This window comes from Hylobates moloch, unplaced genomic scaffold, assembly GCF_009828535.3.
Source record: "Hylobates moloch isolate HMO894 unplaced genomic scaffold, HMol_V3 SCAFFOLD_11, whole genome shotgun sequence".
Taxonomy (NCBI): Eukaryota; Metazoa; Chordata; class Mammalia; order Primates; family Hylobatidae; genus Hylobates; species Hylobates moloch.
The window spans coordinates 14,690,867-14,708,576 of NW_026652286.1; the positions used below are offsets into that span (position 1 = coordinate 14,690,867).

The 17,710-nt window shown below is 39.9% G+C and overlaps 1 pseudogene; it reads right to left on the reverse strand.

Annotated features, from left to right (window-relative positions):
* The window catches only part of LOC116477273 (small ribosomal subunit protein eS24-like), a 72,402-nt pseudogene that overhangs the window by 47,258 nt on the left and 7,434 nt on the right, over positions 1 to 17,710 (reverse strand).

The following is a 17,710-nucleotide window of genomic DNA, read 5'->3' on the forward strand; positions in this document are numbered from 1 at the left end:
TTTCTCTACTTAAGAGGCAGTTTGTCCTAAATGTATTTTCTTCCTCTGCTACATATCTAAAATTTTTGCTTTCATCTTAATCATGCCCACAATAAGCTTCTAAAAATAAAGCAATAAAAAGTCTTAGGGAGGAAAAGACACAAGGTTATAAAAATTGTTAGCTTTATTAATAAACAAACTTGAGACTAGTAACAGAAAAAGTTTAGAATTTTACATTTCAATACTTTAAACCTATTTTACAGGGTTTTGTTTGTTTCATGAATTCTACTATAAACGCTAGGAAAATAAGAATATATGCCCACCAAAGTTATTTTACTTCATATCTCACCATTTGGAAACAAAAGTTTTGTTATTTTTAAAGGCTCCATCTCAAAAAAAAAAAAAAATTCCTCAGGTCACTCCAAAGCACAGTAAGGTTTATTAAGTAATTCTAGTTTTCTAAACAGAATTAAATATATTGCAATGTGTTACCAAATTATGTAATATATATGGAGCTGGCTTAAAAAAAAAAGTTTCTGGCCAGGTGCAGTAGCTCATGCCTATAATCCCAACACTTTAGGGGGCTGAGACCGGTGGATCACTTAAGGTCAGGAGTTCAAGACCACCCTGGCCAACATGGTGAAACCCCGTCTCTACTAAAAATACAAAAATTATCTGGACGTGATGGCACATGCCTGTAATCCCAGCTACAGGGGAGGCTGAGGCAGGAGAATCACTTGAACTGGGGAAGTGGAGGTTGGAGTGAGCCGAGATTGTGCTACTGCACTCCAGCCTGGGCAACAGAGTGAGACCTCCTCTAAAAAAATATATAAAATAAAATAATGTTTCTGTTGAAAGGGTTCACATAATGTTGGTTATCAAAAGCCCCTCTGATTAAAAATAAAATTTAAAAGATGGCTGTGAAAATAGGTAATTTGGTAATTTCCTTTTGAAATTAATTTAAACAATATGTTTTTAGATACTTAGCAAATGATTTGTTTATTACAAATCGATTGTGTTCAAAATAAGCATATTGTATTAAAATGTAAATATTCCTCAAAAAACCTTTTTTCTTGGATAAATTTAAAAGATTCCAGAATGTGGCAGGTGGGTGGTACATGTAGTCTTACAGCCTAAGCAAAGCAAACTTAGGAACAGATTTTAAAAAATAGATTAAGTGTTTTCTAAGCTACTGCTTGCCTACACTAGCCAGCTGAAGGCTTTAAATAATTTAATCCCTACAACAACTGCCAGCTCCAACTGGAAGTCTTAAACAAGGACTGGATTCACTGAGGACTCCAACAGGTGCAGTCTAATAGTGATTCCCTAAATCTGCTACTGTTCTATGTTTGCACATGTGTAGGACCCTATATTCTTAACTTCAGCAGAGCACTAATCAAATTAATTCAAGTGCTTTTTGTTTTGTCCCATCTTCCACTATCATATTATTTAAGGCATTCTTCTATTTTTCTCTGGAGGAATACTTAGCACAATGTGTAGCATATGAGGTAGTTTTCAACATTCCTTTTCTAAGCAAAAGCCCTCTTATTACAGTTTTAGTTTTGGAAAGCAAATTAACTAATAAATTACTTTCTTCCTGTTAATACTGCTTTTTCTATCAACTAACATTCATATATTAGCACTTATAGATAACTATTGGAGTTGCTTGGAAGATTTTTTTTTCCTTTTACTCATTTGTAAGATACATAAAAATGTACTTGTCACTGATGTATTCAAACATATTTAGAGAGAAAATTCACACGTATTTAACATTTACATAATTAAACCGAGATAAGTTTTCCTATTAAATTAAATTGGAAAATCAAACAAGAAAAGACCACTCTCATGCCCTTAGGAGTAAATATATGATGATATTATAATAAGGCCTTTGGTAGACAAGCAGTCAAAAGAAGTTTAAAAGCCAATAGCTAGCCGGGTATGGTGGGTCATGCCTGTAATCTCGGCACTTTGGGAGGCCGAGGTGGGAGGATCACTTGAGGCCAGGAGTTTGAGACCAGCCTGGGCAACATAGCGAAACCCCGTCTCTACTAAACATACAAAAATTAGCTGGGCGTGGTGGTACGCACCAGTAATCCCAGCCACTTGGGGAGCTGAGGCAGGAGAATCTCTTGAACCTAAGAGGCAGAGGCTACAGTGAGCCCAGATCATGCCACTACACTCCAGTCCGGGCAACAGAGTAAGAATCCATCTCGAAAAAAAAAAAAAAATAGCTGCCTGAAAGTCCACATTCAAGCTGACCCCTTACCTTATATCATATACAAAAATTAACTTAAAAATGGATTAAAGACCTAACATAAGTTCTAAAAGTATAAAACTCCTAGAAGAAAATGGGAAAATCTTCAGGACACTGGATTTGGCAATGATTTTTTAGATACGACACCAAAAGCACAAGCATCAAAAGGAAAAATATAACTTGGTGCAGTGGCTCACATGTGTAATCCCAACACTTTGGGAGGCTGAGGTGGTAGGATCGCTTGAGGCTGGGACCTTGAGACCAGCCTGGGCAACATAGTGAGACCACATCTCTACCAAGAAAAAAACAAGCACAAATAGATAAATGGTATTATATCAAACTTAAAAACTCCTGTGCATCAAAGGATACAATTAACAGAATTTTTAAAAGCCTACAAAAAGGGAGAAAATGTTAACAAGTCATATATCAAAGAAGTTAATATCCAGAATATATTTAAAAAAAAAAACTCCTACCACTCAACAACAAAACACAATTTAAAAATGGACAAAAAACTTGAATAGACATTTCTCAAAAAAAAAAAAATATATACAAATAGGCAGGGCACGGTGGGTTATGCCTGTAATCCCAGCACCTTGGGAGGCCAAGGCAGGCAGATCCTCTGAGGTCAGGAGATCGAGACCATCCTGGCCAACATGGTGAAACCTTATCTCTACTAAAAATACAAAAATTAGGTGAGGTGGTGGAGGGTGCCTGTAATCCTTGCTACTTGGGAGGCTGAGGCAGGAGAATCGCTTGAACCCAGGAAGCGGAGGTTGCAGTGAGCTGAGATCGTGCCACTGCACTCCAGCCTGAGTGACAGAGCAAGACTCCATCTCAAAAAAAAAGTATATATATATAAAAAGTATACATATATAAAAAAGTATACACACACACACAGACACACACACAAATGCCCAAGAAGCATATGAAAAGATGCTCAACATTGCTCATCATTGGGAAATGCAAATCAAAACCACATTGAGGTATCACCTCACACACATTAGAATGACTGCTATCTAAAGAACAGAAAATAACAAGTGTTGGCAAGGATTTGAAAGAATTAGGATTCTTTGTACTGTTGGTGGGAATGTAAAATTGTGCAGCCATTATGAGAAATAGTATTAAGATTCCTCACAAAATTAAAAATAGACTTGTCATATGATCCAGCAGTCTCACTTCTGAATATACATCAAAAATAACTGAAAGCAGAGTCCTTTATTTATTTATTTTAGAGTAAGCTCTCACTCCGTTGCCCAGGCTGGAGTGCAGTGGTGTAATCATGGCTCACTACAGCCTTGACCTCCTCAGGATCAGCTCCGCAGTTTTTAGAGACGGGGTTTTGCCATGTTGCCCAGGTTGGTCTCAAACTCCTGGGCTCAAGTGATCCACCCGTCTCAGCCTCCTAAAGTGCTGGGTTTACAGGAGTGAGCCACTGTGCCTCGTCCCTGAAAGCAGTCTTGAAGAGATATTTGCACACCCATATTCATCCTGGTATTGTTCACAGTAGCCAAGAGGTAGAAGTAACACGAGTGTCCATTGACAGATGAATGGAAAAAGAAAATGTGATACACACATAGAATGGAATAACTGCGAAGGATCACACATTGTGCTATGGAAAAAAAAAAAAGATGAGGAACTAGTTCTAGGATCAACTAAAAATCCTGTCACGTGCTACAACATGGATGAACCTCAAGGATATAATGCTAAGTGAAATATGCCTAATAGTAATTCCCTAAGTCTGCTACTGATCTGCTTGTACATGTGTCAAACATTATATTCTTAAATTCAACAGGACACTAATTAAATTAATCCAAGTGCCTCTTGTTTTGTCCCATCTTCCATGGTCATGTTACTTAAGACACTGCCTTTATGATTCCACTCATATGAAGTATCTAAAGTAGTCAAAACCATAGAAATAAAAAGTAGAAGTCTCCTTTAATCTAGAAAAGTTGCCCTTTAATCTAGAAAAGTTGCCCCCCCTTTTTTTTGTCTTCCATAACTGACATTTTTTTAAAGAGGCAGGACAATTGTTTTGCCAAATGCTGATCAATCCTGGGATCTCTGATGGTTTCCTCATCATTACATCTAGATAAGATATTTTTGCAGTATACTATATTGTTGATTTGTGCCCTTTCATATCAGGGAGTGTTCTGTAAGGGGTTAACTCGGGAGGCTTGGACTGTTCAAACATCCCCAAGAAAGGATTGGACCTTGACCTGCTGCTGGAAGGTAACCTCTGAGCAATTATCCTGCCTGATAAGAGTGTTTCTATATGCCTTAGGCCCTGGGCCAAATTATATGTTTGATCAGTTAGTTTGCACTAATGATCTGACTTACGGTGAACACCTGTTTTTCTATGCCTGGGGTCCTGGACGATGCTGTATCAGTTTGACCTCTCATGGTCTGGAGACTGGGTAGCTAAAGTCAAACACATGGACAACACATGCTTATGTGATTGACCACCATGAAAATCCTGAGGACCAAGGCTTGGGTCTGCTTCTTTGGACAGCAGTCTTCACACCTGTTGTCACACATAGTTGCTGAGAGAATTAAGTACAGTCTGTGTGGCCCCACTGGGAGAGGACAACTGGAAGCTTGCCCCTGATTTCTCCTATACTTAACCTCATGCATCTTTTCACTTTGCTGATTTAAATCTGTGCCCTTTCTTTGTAAGATACTGTAGCTGTGAGCAGAACAGGTTTTTTTGAGTTTTGTGAGTACTTCTAGTGAATCATCAAACCTGAGGTTGATCTTAGTGATCCCCAACACAAGGGGCATAGCATGTCAGTCTGCTTCATTAGCTTTGTTCAGGCCAGTGCAGTGGCTCATGCCTGTAATCCCAGCACTTTGGGAGGCTTAGGTGGGCGGATCACTTGAGGCCAGGAGTTCTAGACCAGCCTGGCTAACATGGCAAAACCCTGTCTTTACCAAAAATACAAAGATTAGCCAGGCCTGGTGGTGCACGCCTGTGATCCCAGCTACTTGGGCGACTGAGGCAGGAAAATGGTTTGAATCGAGGAGGCAGAGGTTGCAGTGAGCGGAGATCATGCTACTGCACTCCAGTCTGAGCAACAGAGCGAGACTGTCTCAAAAACTACAACAACAAAAGCCAAAAAACAAACTTTATACATTTAGCTAAGGTCCTCTTGGATTTCTCTGACATAAAGATGTTTTTCCTTGTAATTAAGAAATATTCTGTGGAGTGATACTTGGAAACTATGAGTAATCCTGTTCCCCAACAGTATTTCACATAATAGTTGTAGTATTTATTGATGATTATTGTATGGATCAATGATTACTTTGGAGGCTATAAAAAGGTGGTCTTCTATGATTTCAGTTGAAAGCCGGTTTTTGTTTTTTTTTTTTGAGACGGAGTCTTGCTCTGTCCCCCAGACTGGAGTGCAGTGGCGCGATCTCAGCTCACTGCAAGCTCCGCCTCCTGGGTTCACGCCATTCTCCTCCCTCAGCCTCCTGAATAGCTGGGACTACAGGAGTGTGCCACCACGCCCAGCTAATTTTTGTAGTTTTGTTGTTGTTGTTTTTGACACGGAGTCTCGCTCTGTCCCCCAGGCTGGAGTGCAGTGGCGCGATCTCAGCTCACTGCAAGCTCCGCCTCCCAGGTTCACGCCATTCTCCTGTCTCAGCCTCCCGAGTAGCTGGGACCACAGGCGCCCGCACCGCGCCCGGCTAATTACAGGTGTGAGCCACTGCGCCCGGCCTAAAAGTCCTTTGTGCAAGTGTTGGAGACATGTGTCCTGAATGTGGCAGTTGCGACTCAGCGTTGGGGCAGAGACCTCCATGTGAGTCCACATGGGTGTGGTGGGAGCTGGAATGTCCGAGACTCCTCCAACTAGAACAGGTTATTTACCTAAGCATGAACTGGAGATGTCTGTGCTGGTGATGGAGACTAGGATGTAAATTTCAAACTCTGCCTGTGCAGAAGATGCAATTTCACACTGACTCCCACAGAATATAATTTTCATTTCTGTTCCTCATTTACCCAGAAGGCAGAGACACAGCCCGGGGCTCAATTCCAGGGACTTAGCTGGGCGCAGTGGCTCACGCCTGTAATCCCAGTACTTTGTGAGGCTGAGGCAGGTGGATCACGAGGTCAAGAGTTAGAGACCAGCCTGGCCAACATGGTCAAACCCTGTCTCTACTAAAAATACAAAAATTAGCCAGGCATGGTGGCGTGTGCTTGTAGTGCCAGCTACTGGGGAGGCTGAGGCAGGAGGATCGCTTGAACCTGGGAAGTGGAGGTTGCAGTGAGCAAAGAGTGTGCCACTGCACTCCAGCCTGGGTGACAGACAGACTCCATCTCAAAAAAAAAAAAAAAAAAAAAAAAAAGAAAAAGAAAAATATAGAGCTTTTAATCAATGCTTGTTTTCTATTTCTGAATGTTTTGTGTCAAGAGTGTCTAATGAGGCTTGTAAAATATGTACTCTTTAGAAGACACATGAATTTTGCTTTTACTAATGAAAAGCTAATTTTTCAATATTTGTAGGGACATTTTATAGGAATGTTTATTCTTTCACATGAACATTAAAAAACAGCAAAACTGGATTTTGAAATTTCAAAAGGCGCATTAACACCACTAATACTTTGTAATATGAAGGGTTTTTTTTGGGGGGGTGGGGGTGTTTTTTGAGACAGGGTTTCGCTCTTGTTGCCCAGGCTGGAGTGCAATGGTGCAATCTCGGCTCACCGCAACCTCCGCCTCCTAGGTTCAAGTGATTCTCCTGCCTCAGTCTGCAAAGTAGCTGGGACTATAGGTGCGCACCACCAAGCCTGGCTAATTTTGTATTTTTAGTAGACACGGGATTTCTCCACGTTGGTTAGGCTGGCCTCGAACTCCCAACCTCAGATGTCCGCCTGCCTCAGCCTCCCAAAGTGCTGGAATTACAGGTGTGAGCCACCGCACCCAGCTGAAGTTTTTTTTAAGGTGATTTTCTCTTTTTGTCATAATAGGGACTCATTGATTCATTTTTGGTTAATCAGTGAGTTATAATCCATTCCTGTTATTATTTATTTTGATGCTAAGTTTAACCAGTGGGAGTCCCCTTTGAGCTGACTCCCGTGTCCCCACCGATTTTTCAGCACTTTTTTACTTTCTGATACAGTAAGATGTTCAAATGTACCTTGACTTTCCTTGCCATAGCCTTAGAATCAACCATTTTGAGGCAGAATAGGGTCTAGAGGCAGGGAATCTAAGGCCAATTCATGCTGATTTCCTGGAACTAAACCAAAGGAAAACCCCAACTTCCTGTGCTCAAGTAACAAAAGGACCAGAGGCTACTCCCTTTGCAACCCATCCCTTTTCTGCATGGCAGATGAAAAATTGAAAGTACCTGTGATTGGTCCCCTCCCACAACCAATCAGGCTAGTCATCAGCCAAGTCTTCATTTGCATCGGAGTATAACTTTATAATTTCACCTTAGCCTCTGATTGGTCACTTTCCACAACCAATCAGAAGTCCGCTTAGGGTGTAACTTTGTAATTTCACTTCAGCCTCTTTTTGGTTACGTTCTGCAACCAATCAGACTGATCACAGGCCACTACTTCATTTACATAGGGTGTATACCAAGTAACCAATGGGAAACCTCTAGAGGGTATTTAAACCACAGAAAATTCTGTAACCAAGCTTGAGCCACTTGCTGGGGCTGTTCCCGCTCTGTCGAATGTGAATTCATTTTCAATAAATCTCTCCTTGTGTTATTTCATTCTTTGTGTGATTTGTCCAATTCTTTGTTTAAAGCACGAAGAACCTGGACACTCTCCACAAGTAACAATTTCTCCAAACAGCTCTTCCTCCTTTTACCTCCTTTGAAACTTAATTCCAGAAACAGTCATGACCTCTAGGAGTGATGAATAGAAAACAGGTTCAAATTAGTCTACTAGGGGACTAGAAGAAAAATTACAAGCTATCTTCAGCCTGAAGAGTCCCTGGTTGTAGGTGAATCATTAGATACTTCCCTCAAGAAAACCTCAAACATGCATGTTTTCTTCATTCTTTCACTGGAAAAGTAAATGTGGTGTGTATGTTGATACAATCTCTTTTGTATCTCTATTAGTTCGTTCTCACACTGTTACAAAGAACTGCCCAAGACTGGGTAGTTTATAAAGGAAAGAGGTTTCATTGACTTACAATTCTGCAGGGCTGGGAAGGCCTCAGGACACTTACAATCATGGTGGAAGGGGAAGCAAACACAAGCTTTTTCACATGGCAGCAGGAAGGAGAAGTGCTGAGCAAAAAGGGAAAAGCCCATTATAAACCCTTAGATCTCGTGAGAACTCCCTCACTATCATGAGAATAGCATGGAGGTAACCGCCCCCATGATTCATTACCTCCCATCAGATCCCTCCGACCACACGTGGGGATTATGGAAACTACAATTCAAGATGAGATTTGGGACACAGCCCAACCATATCAGTATCCCATCAGCTCACATTCTGAGAAAGTGACCCAACACTATAAGGACATTTTGAGCCAGATCCAAAGAAGTCAAATTGTATTTTTTCTAAGAATCACCGTCTTCTAACTTTCCAATTGTTACTAAATTAAGTCAGAGCAGACTACCTGGTCAGACTACCCTATATCTGCCACAAATGATTCCATTTAGGGTTTGAGGACCTATTGATCTCACCTCTTTCAAGTAGTGGGGCAGCCCCGTGTAGGGAATTTGGTTTAATTCTGAATCAAATGGGAAGTGATTGGAGAGTTTTAAGCAACAGGAATGACATGATCCAGCATTTTAGCTGGATCGCTCTGACTACTCTAGGGAGAATTGACTGAAGCGATACACATGGCAATCATTGGAAAGCACTCTTGATGGCTCACTGCAGGAAGCATAATTGATTGGGATCCCAGATGCGGGGTTTTGAGCCCGTGCTTTCCACTGGCTGCTCTTAGCAGGGATACTAGGGCAGACCCATTTCCAGGAATTGCAGAACTCCTCGACAGGCAACATTCTAGCTCAGGACTCCCCAACAGCTTTGCTGAATTTTTCATAACTGCACAATGGTCTAAGAATGTTCCACCCAATGTTCCTTCTCTCCTTCATTTGACTTGCATCACAGTCTGACAGCTCTCCCAGCTTCTCCTGCTCCCTCCCCATTTTCTCTCACAGAGGTTTCCCACAATAAATTTGTTGTACATTTAATCCTGTCTTGGCATCTGCTTCTCGGAGGACCTGGACTATCATAGAGATCAAAGGCAGAAGCAGGGAGACTAGTTAAAAGGTAATCACAGTAATCCAGGTGAAAGATGATTGTAGCTTGGAGCAGACTGAGGGCAAAAGGGGTGGAGAGAAGCAATCAGATTTCTCTTCCATCCCATATCTTAACAGCAAATCTTCTGAAATAGAATTTACTAGATTTGCTGTTAAGATATGGGATGGAAGAGAAACTGACAAGTCAAGGTCACTCCATTGTTTGGACCTACACAATTGGAAAGATGGAGTTGCCATTTTCTGAGATGGTAAAGCATGGGAGAAGAGCATGTTTGGTGAATCAGATCAAAAGCTTGGTTTTAGACATACCAGTATTAATTTAAAATTTTTAAATTATTTTATTTTATTTTTAAAGACAGGGTCTCACTCTTTCAGCAAGACTGGAGTGCAAGTGGCATGATCATAGCTCACTGCAGTCTTAAACTTCTGGGCTCAAGCAATCCTCCTCCCTCAGCTTCCCAAAGTGCTGGGATTACAGACTGTATCATTTGAGATACTATTAGATACCCAAGTGGAGATGTCACATAGGCAATTTATTTAATGAGTCTGGAATTCAGAATAGAGGTATTGGCTAAAGATAGAACTATGAGAGTTAGTGTATAGCTGGCATTTGAAACCATGGAACTGAGGCCAGGCATGGTGGTTCACCCCTGTAATCCCAGCACTTTGGGAGGCTGAGCTGGATCACTTGAGACCAGGAGTTCGAGACCAGCCTTGGCAACATAGCAAGACCTCATCTCTCCTAAAATAAATAAATAAAGCCATGGAACTGAATGTGATTATCAAGAAAAAGATTGCGATAATGGTCAAGCCAGTGGCTCACACCTGTAATCCCAGCACTTTGGAAGGCCAGGATGAGGGGATTTCTTGAGTCCAGGAGTTTGAGAATGTAGTGAGCTATGATTGTACCACTGTACTCCAGCCTGAGCAACATAGCAAGGCCCCATTTCAATTTTTTTTTTTAATTTAAAGAACAGTTCTAAACTGAGACCTGGGGAATTCTAAATTTGGGATATGAGTATTCATCAAAAGAGACAAAGAAAGATCATAAAAGTTAGAACTGTCATAACTTCCTGGTGAAATTAACCTTTTAACATGGAGTAATCTTAAAGTCTGTTCTGTGTGACATTAAAACAGCTACCTCAGGTCTTTTTCTTAATAGATGCCAATACATTTTTCCCATAATTTGACTCCCAATTTTTCTATGTCTTTTTGTTTTAGATATGATCACTCATAAAAGTTAAGTTGCTTTTAAAAAATATGTTTTGCAGGTGAGGCACGGTGGCTCACGCCTGTAATCCCAGCACTTTGGGAGGCTGAGCTGGGTGGATCACCTGAGGTCAGGAGTTTGAGACCAGCCTGACCAACATGGAGAAACCCTGTCTCTACAAAAAATACAAAACTAGCTGGGTGTGGTGGTGCATGCCTGTTATCCCAGCTACTCAGGAGGCTGAGGCAGGAGAATCGCTTGAACCCGGGAGGCAGAAGTTGCGGTGAACCAAAATCATGCCATTGCACCCCAGCCTGGGCAACAAGAGTGAAACTCTGTCTCAAAAAACAAAACAAAACAAAAAATTTGTTTTGCTTGAACCATCGCATGTGAAAAAAAGAAAAAAAATGTTTTGACAATTTTGGTCTTTTAAGTAAAGGGATTGAAAAACTTACAGTTATAGTGATTAATTTATTTTGTGTTTTCTGCCATTTTTGTTTTTGTTTTACATTCCTCTTTCTTCCTTTATTTTTGATCTGTTGAAATTTGTTTTTTTATTCTATTTTGTTCCTTCTCCTTAATTTTCATTTCATGCTGTTCTTTTGACTTACATTTTCTTTATCTCTTCTTTTGATGATTGTCCTATTTTAACATATCCTCTCAACAAAGTCAAGAATTAACCAATATATTTATTCTCCTAAACAATTTAAGAACCTTACAATGCTTTAACTTTGATCTCTGAAATGCCAATTACAATGTTACTGTGCCCAGTATTTTAGTTCCAGACTTTTCTCCCAAAGTCAAATATTATTTTATAGAATGTTTCTTTAGATTTAGTCACACATTCATCAATATTATTGCTCACAAGCCCTGCTTATATATTAAGACTTTCCATCTGGAATCATTTTCCCACTACTTGAGGAAGAATCTTTTAGAATTTCCATTAATGAGGGACTTGTATTGGTAAACTATCCTGCTTTTTTTTTTTTGGCTTTGTCATATTCTTGAAAACTAGCTTCACTGGTTATAAAATTTTAGGATGATAGTTATTTCCTCTCAGGCCATGGAAGACATTATTTCAATGTCTTCTGGCTTCCATTGTTGGAAGCCATGCTGGAAGCCATTGGTGAGACACAGAGTTAAACCACATTATCATTGCTTTGTAAGTGGTTTCTCTTCTTTCTCTAGCTTATTTTAAGTCCTCTTTTTCTTTGGTGTTCTGCAGTTTTACATTAATGTATCGAAAAGTACATTGGGCTTTCTCAATCCAAAGATTGATATTTATCATTAAAACTGGAAAATTGGCCAGGCATGGTGACTCATGCCTGTAATTCCAGCACTTTAGGAGGCCGAGGTGAGCGGATTACCTGAGATCAGGAGTTCAAGACCAGCCTGGACAACATTAAACCCCATCTCTACAAAAATACAAAAAATTATCTGGGCGTGGTGGTGAATGTCTGTAGTCCCAGCTACTCGGGAGGCTGAGGTGGGAGAATAGCTTGAACTCAGGAGGCAGAGGTTACAGTGAGTCGAGACCACACCACTGCACTCCAGCCTGGGCAACAGAGTGAGACTCTGTCTCAAAAACACAAACACAAAAACAAAAACTAACCTGGAAAATTTTCAGCCATTGTATTTTTGGAATATTCCTCTTCTTAATTCCATTATCTGTTTCTGAAATTCTAATCAGATGCTTGTGCACATGCACGCATGTGTGTGTGTGTGTGTGTATTTTTAAGAAATGGAATTTTGCTATATCGCCCAAGCTGGCCTTGAACTCCTGGGTGCAAGCAATTATCCTGCCTCAGCCTCCCTACTAGCTGGAATTAAAAATGTGTTCCACTGCACCCAGCTTAGACGTATTTTTGCTTTTTACTCTATGCTCCAAATTTCTTACCCTCTCTTTCATAGTTTCCACCATTTTTACTTTCCAGATGACATTCTGAGTTTCTTCAGATCTGTCTTCTAGTTTCTCGTTAATCTCTTTAAATACAACAATTGGCCAGGCCTGGTGGCTCATGCCTGTCATCCCAGCATTTTGGGAGGCTGATGTGGGAGAATCTCTTGAGGTCAGGAGTTTGAGACCAGCTTGGGCAACATGGCAAAACCCTGTCTTTAAAAAAAACACGAAAATTAGCCAGGTATGGTGGTGTGTGCCTGCAGTCCCAGCTACTTGGGAGGCTGAGGCAGGAGGATTGCTTGAGCGAGGGAGATCAAGGCTACGGTGAGCCATGTTTGCACCACTGTACTCCAGCCTGGGTGACAAAGCAAGACCCTGTCTCAAAAAATAAAAATATAAATAAATGAATACAACAATTATAGTTGCCTTATACTCAGTGTGTAACTTCCCTGAAATTTAAATCCTGAGCAGATCACCTCAATCAACTGATCAAGCTCAGCACTGACATTAAGTGTCTCATGATGTGATGCAATACAAAGTATACAATATTACCTCTCAAGTGTTATTACCAACCCTCCAGGGCTACCTTTCAACTTAAGAGAAACAGGAATGGAGGTATAAATTAAATGACAACCTGAGGAAATAAAAAAGACAAATCCAGAATGTAAAACAACTGGCCTGCCTTTTTCAACAAATCATATATCATGAAGAAAAAAAAAATGGGAAAATTGATTGGATTTTTGTTCAAACAGATAAAACCCATCTTACCAGAGCAATTGGCAAAATTTAAATATGAGCTGCAGATTAGATGATATTATGAAATTATAGCTAATTTTCTTTAGATGACAATGTATTGTGGTTTTGTAAAAGATTGTCCTAATTCTTAGGAGACCTGTACTAAGATATTTAGAGCTAAGGTATCAGAATGTCATCAACTTATTTCCAAGAAGATTAGCAAAAAATGAAGTGTATATGCACACACATAGAGAGTAAGAGGAAATATAGCAAAATGTTTACAAGTATTAAACTAGGTAGAAGCTATATCAGTATTGTACTATTCTGTTAACTTTTCTATGTGTTTGTTTGACATTTTTATAATAAAAAAACTTGGAGAGAAAAAACAAATAATTCTGTATACAAGGGTCAAAATGACATTAATAGAGATTATTCGCTCTGGCAACAATACCCTGAAGAGACAATCTAAAAATTCTATTTTGCCATCTCCAAAGCTGTCCTGGTCTTCTCAATATGTTTCTTTGGCCTTTTCTTGGATTCATGTGAGCTCCCCTATAGCTCTTCCTATTTAAGTTAGCCAGAGTAGGCTTCTGATACTTGCACCAAGGAAACCTTATTGATACAGAGGTTATGCTACCTATCCTCCATTTGCTCACCACAGCCATGCTGCAAAGCCCTCGCTGCCCTCTATGGATTGCATTATTCTGGCTCCCTGGCCCTCCCAGCTTCTGTCTGGGTTCTGATCATGAGGTTGGGCAATAGCTGCATTCCTCTACCCAGGGACACAGCTTCTGCTGAGTGTTCTTCCCCATAGCCATAGTTCCTGCCAGATCCTAGTATTGGATCCTTCCTCTTACTCTTTTGGCTGACGATGCCAGTCCTGTGTGCTTCACAAACTATGATGTTCTCTTTAACACCTGCCCACACTTCTATTAATATCTGCCTTATATTAAACTTCTTTCAGTTAACTCTTCTTTTCTATATTTTTTGTTGTGGCAAAAACATGTAACATTAAAAACACTAAGCATTTTCAAGTGTACAGTTCAGTAGTGTTAAGTATATTCACATTGTTGTGAAATAAATCTCTAGAACTTTTTCATCTTGCAAAACTGAAACTCTATACCCATTGAACAGTATTTATCCCTTCCTCTATCCATCAATACCCTTGGCAACTACCTTTCTACTTTGTTTCTGTGATTTTGACTACTTTAGATACTTCATATAAATAGAAGTATACAGTATTTGTCTTTTTGTGATGATGTATTTCATTTAGCATAATGTTCTTAAGATTTATCCATGTGATAGCATATGACAGAAATCCTTTCTTAGTTAAGGCTGGATAATATTCTCCATTCATCTGTCAATGGATGTTTTGGTTCTTTGGTATTTTTATTAATTAATTAATTAATTAATTAATTATTTATTTTGACACCGTCTTACTCTGTTGCCCAGTTTGGAGTGCAGTAGCACGATCTCGGCTCACTGCAACCTCCGCCTCCCGGGTTCAGGCAATTCTCCTGCCTCAGCCACCCGAGCAGCTGGGATTACAGGCGTGCACCACCATGCCTAGCTATTTTTTGTATTTTTATTAGAGATGGGATTTCACCATGTTGGCCAGGCTGATCTCGAGCTCCTGACCTCAAGTGACCACCAGCCTCAGCCTCCCAAAGTGCTGGAATTACAGGCATGAGCCACCGTGCCTGGCCAGTATTTTTAAATTTATACACAGTTAAATTCATTCTTTTCTGGTGTATAGCTCTATGAGTTTAACAAATGCATAGAATTTTGTATTTTTTTTTTAGGTTTTTTTTTTTTTTTGCGTGTGTATTTTTAGTAGAGATGGGGTTTTGCCATGTTGCCCAGGCTGGTCTTGAACTCCTGAGCTCAGGCAATCCACCCACCTCAGCCTCCAAAGTGCTAAGATTACAGGCATGAGCCACTGCACCTGGCCAGAATTTTGGAAATGCCCCACAGTGAAGATACATATACCACCCAAAAACATTCTCATATTGTCCCTTCATAGTAAAATACTCCTTCTATACTTACCCCAGCAACCACTCATCTAGTCTCCAACCCTACAGTTTTTCCTTTTCCAGAATGTCATATAAATGGAAGAAACTAGTATGTAGTCTTTTGAGTCTGGCTTCTTTTACTAAGCATAATGCATTTGGGATTCATCTATACTATTCTACATGTAATAGTTATTCCTTTTAATGGCTGAATAGTATTTCATTATATAGATACCACAATTAATTTATCCAACATTAATTGAAAGACATTTGGTTTCTTTTCCAATTTTTAGAGATTATAAATAAAGCTGCTATGCACATTTGTGTATGGGTTTTAATATGAACACACATTTTTATTCATCTTGGAAAAATACATGAGTGGGATTGATGGGTCATATGGTAAGTATATGTTTAACCTTGTAAGAGACTGACAAACTGTTTTCCAAAGTGTCCAGGGCTGGTCCAAAGGTAGTGAGTTATCTCGATTGTTCACAGTCAGTTACAGATTGAACTCCTTGTTCTCTTTCCTTCCTTCTCACTGCTGCACTTGACTAGTCTTCAAAACAACAAAGTGTCCAGGACACTGGACAGTGTGGCACTGTTTTAATAAGTCTTGAAACTAGGTAGTGTAAGACCTCCAATTTTGTTCTTCTTTTCCCATATGGATTTTAGAATCAGCTCATCAATATCCTTAAAAAAAAATCTGCGGGTATTTTGATTGTAATTGCTTTGAAACTATAGATCAATTTGGGGACAATTGACAGCTTCATATTTTAAAAATCTAACATTGTTGGCAAACTTACTGCTGCATCCTAATGTTTTATAGTTGCACCCTAATGTTTAAATACCTTCATGAAAGTGAAGTCTAGAATTTATTTATTTATTTATTTTTGAGACAGAGTCTTGCTCTGTCGCCAGGCTGGAGTGCAATGCACAATCTCAGCTCACTGCAACCTCCACTTCTCAGGTTCAAGTGATTCTCCTGCCTCAGCCTCCTGAGTAGCTGGGACTACAGGCTCATGCCACTACGCCCAGCTAATTTTTGTATTTTTATTTGAGACGGAGTTTCACCATGTTGGCCAGGATGGTCTTGATCTCTTGACCTCATGATCTGCCCTCCTTGGCCTCCCAAAGTGCTGGGATTACAGGTGTGAGCTACTGCGCCCGGCCGAATTTATTTATTTTTTAAAGGAATTTAGTAACTAGGCATTTAAATCTACACCGAGTTTCTGGAAGGCAGAGGCTGTATGCCGCTTATATTTGAATCACAGTGTACAAAAGATTCAAAATACAGAGCAGGACCTCAATAATGGTTTGCAGATTAAATATTTAAACATGAGGCTTTTAAACAATTCTACTTACATTTTCAGACATGATGAAGAATGGGGCATATGGAACTTTCATGAGGCAAGAAGAAGAAACAACTACTTCTCCTTTCTAAAAAGAGCTATGGTAATGGTCCCTGGTGCAAGTAGGAGTAAGAAGACAGTAGAAACTGTCCCCAAACTTGTCACTCACAAGACTTAGATTCCCAAAATGTGAAGGCAAATTATTTTATAGGTGAGGATCATACAGTGACACAATGTGACTAATTTCTTGTATGTCAATATATACCTACACAAAAATTTGAACCCAAAACAAAAAACTTCTAATACAGCAGGTTATGTTTGTTGGTTTTTGTCAAGTATAAAAATTGTACATTCTTTTATTTGACTTCCTTAGTGAATTTCTTTTTAGGATTTCCCTTTAAGAGAAAAATCATTACTCAATTAGTTTGCTGAAAAGCCTACATTTTGGTTTACTGTTTTATTTATTTATTTTTTGAGACAGAGTCTCGCTGTGTCATCCAGGCTGGAGTGCAATGGCACGATCTCGGCTCACTGCAAACTCCGCCTCCTGGGTTCAAGCGATTCTCCTGCCTCAGCCTCCCGAGTAGTTGGGATTACAGGCGCCCACCACCATGCCCAGCTAATTTTTGTATTTTTAGTAGAGACGGGTTTTTGCCATATTGGTTAGGCTGGTCTCGAACTCCTGACCTCAGGTGATCCTCCCGCCTCGACCTCCCAAAGTGCTGGGATCACAGGCGTGAGCCACCGCGCCCGGCAGGTTTATTGTTGAATAGTACTACAGCAATAGTCATCAACCAATTTTCACATAGCTGTATTTCCAGGTTAGATGCTAAGGAATATATTACATCCTTTCCAACACATAGATGGCATCAAATTATTTTACTAGTGATTATGTGACCAAGGTAGCCAAAGGAGTAAAAATTATTATTTTTTCTTCACTACTGTAGGATTTGATGTGCTTCAAACAAATTTTTTTTCTTTTTTTTTTTTTTGAGACAGAGTCTCGCTCTTGTCACCCAGGCTGGAGTGCAGTGGCACGATGATC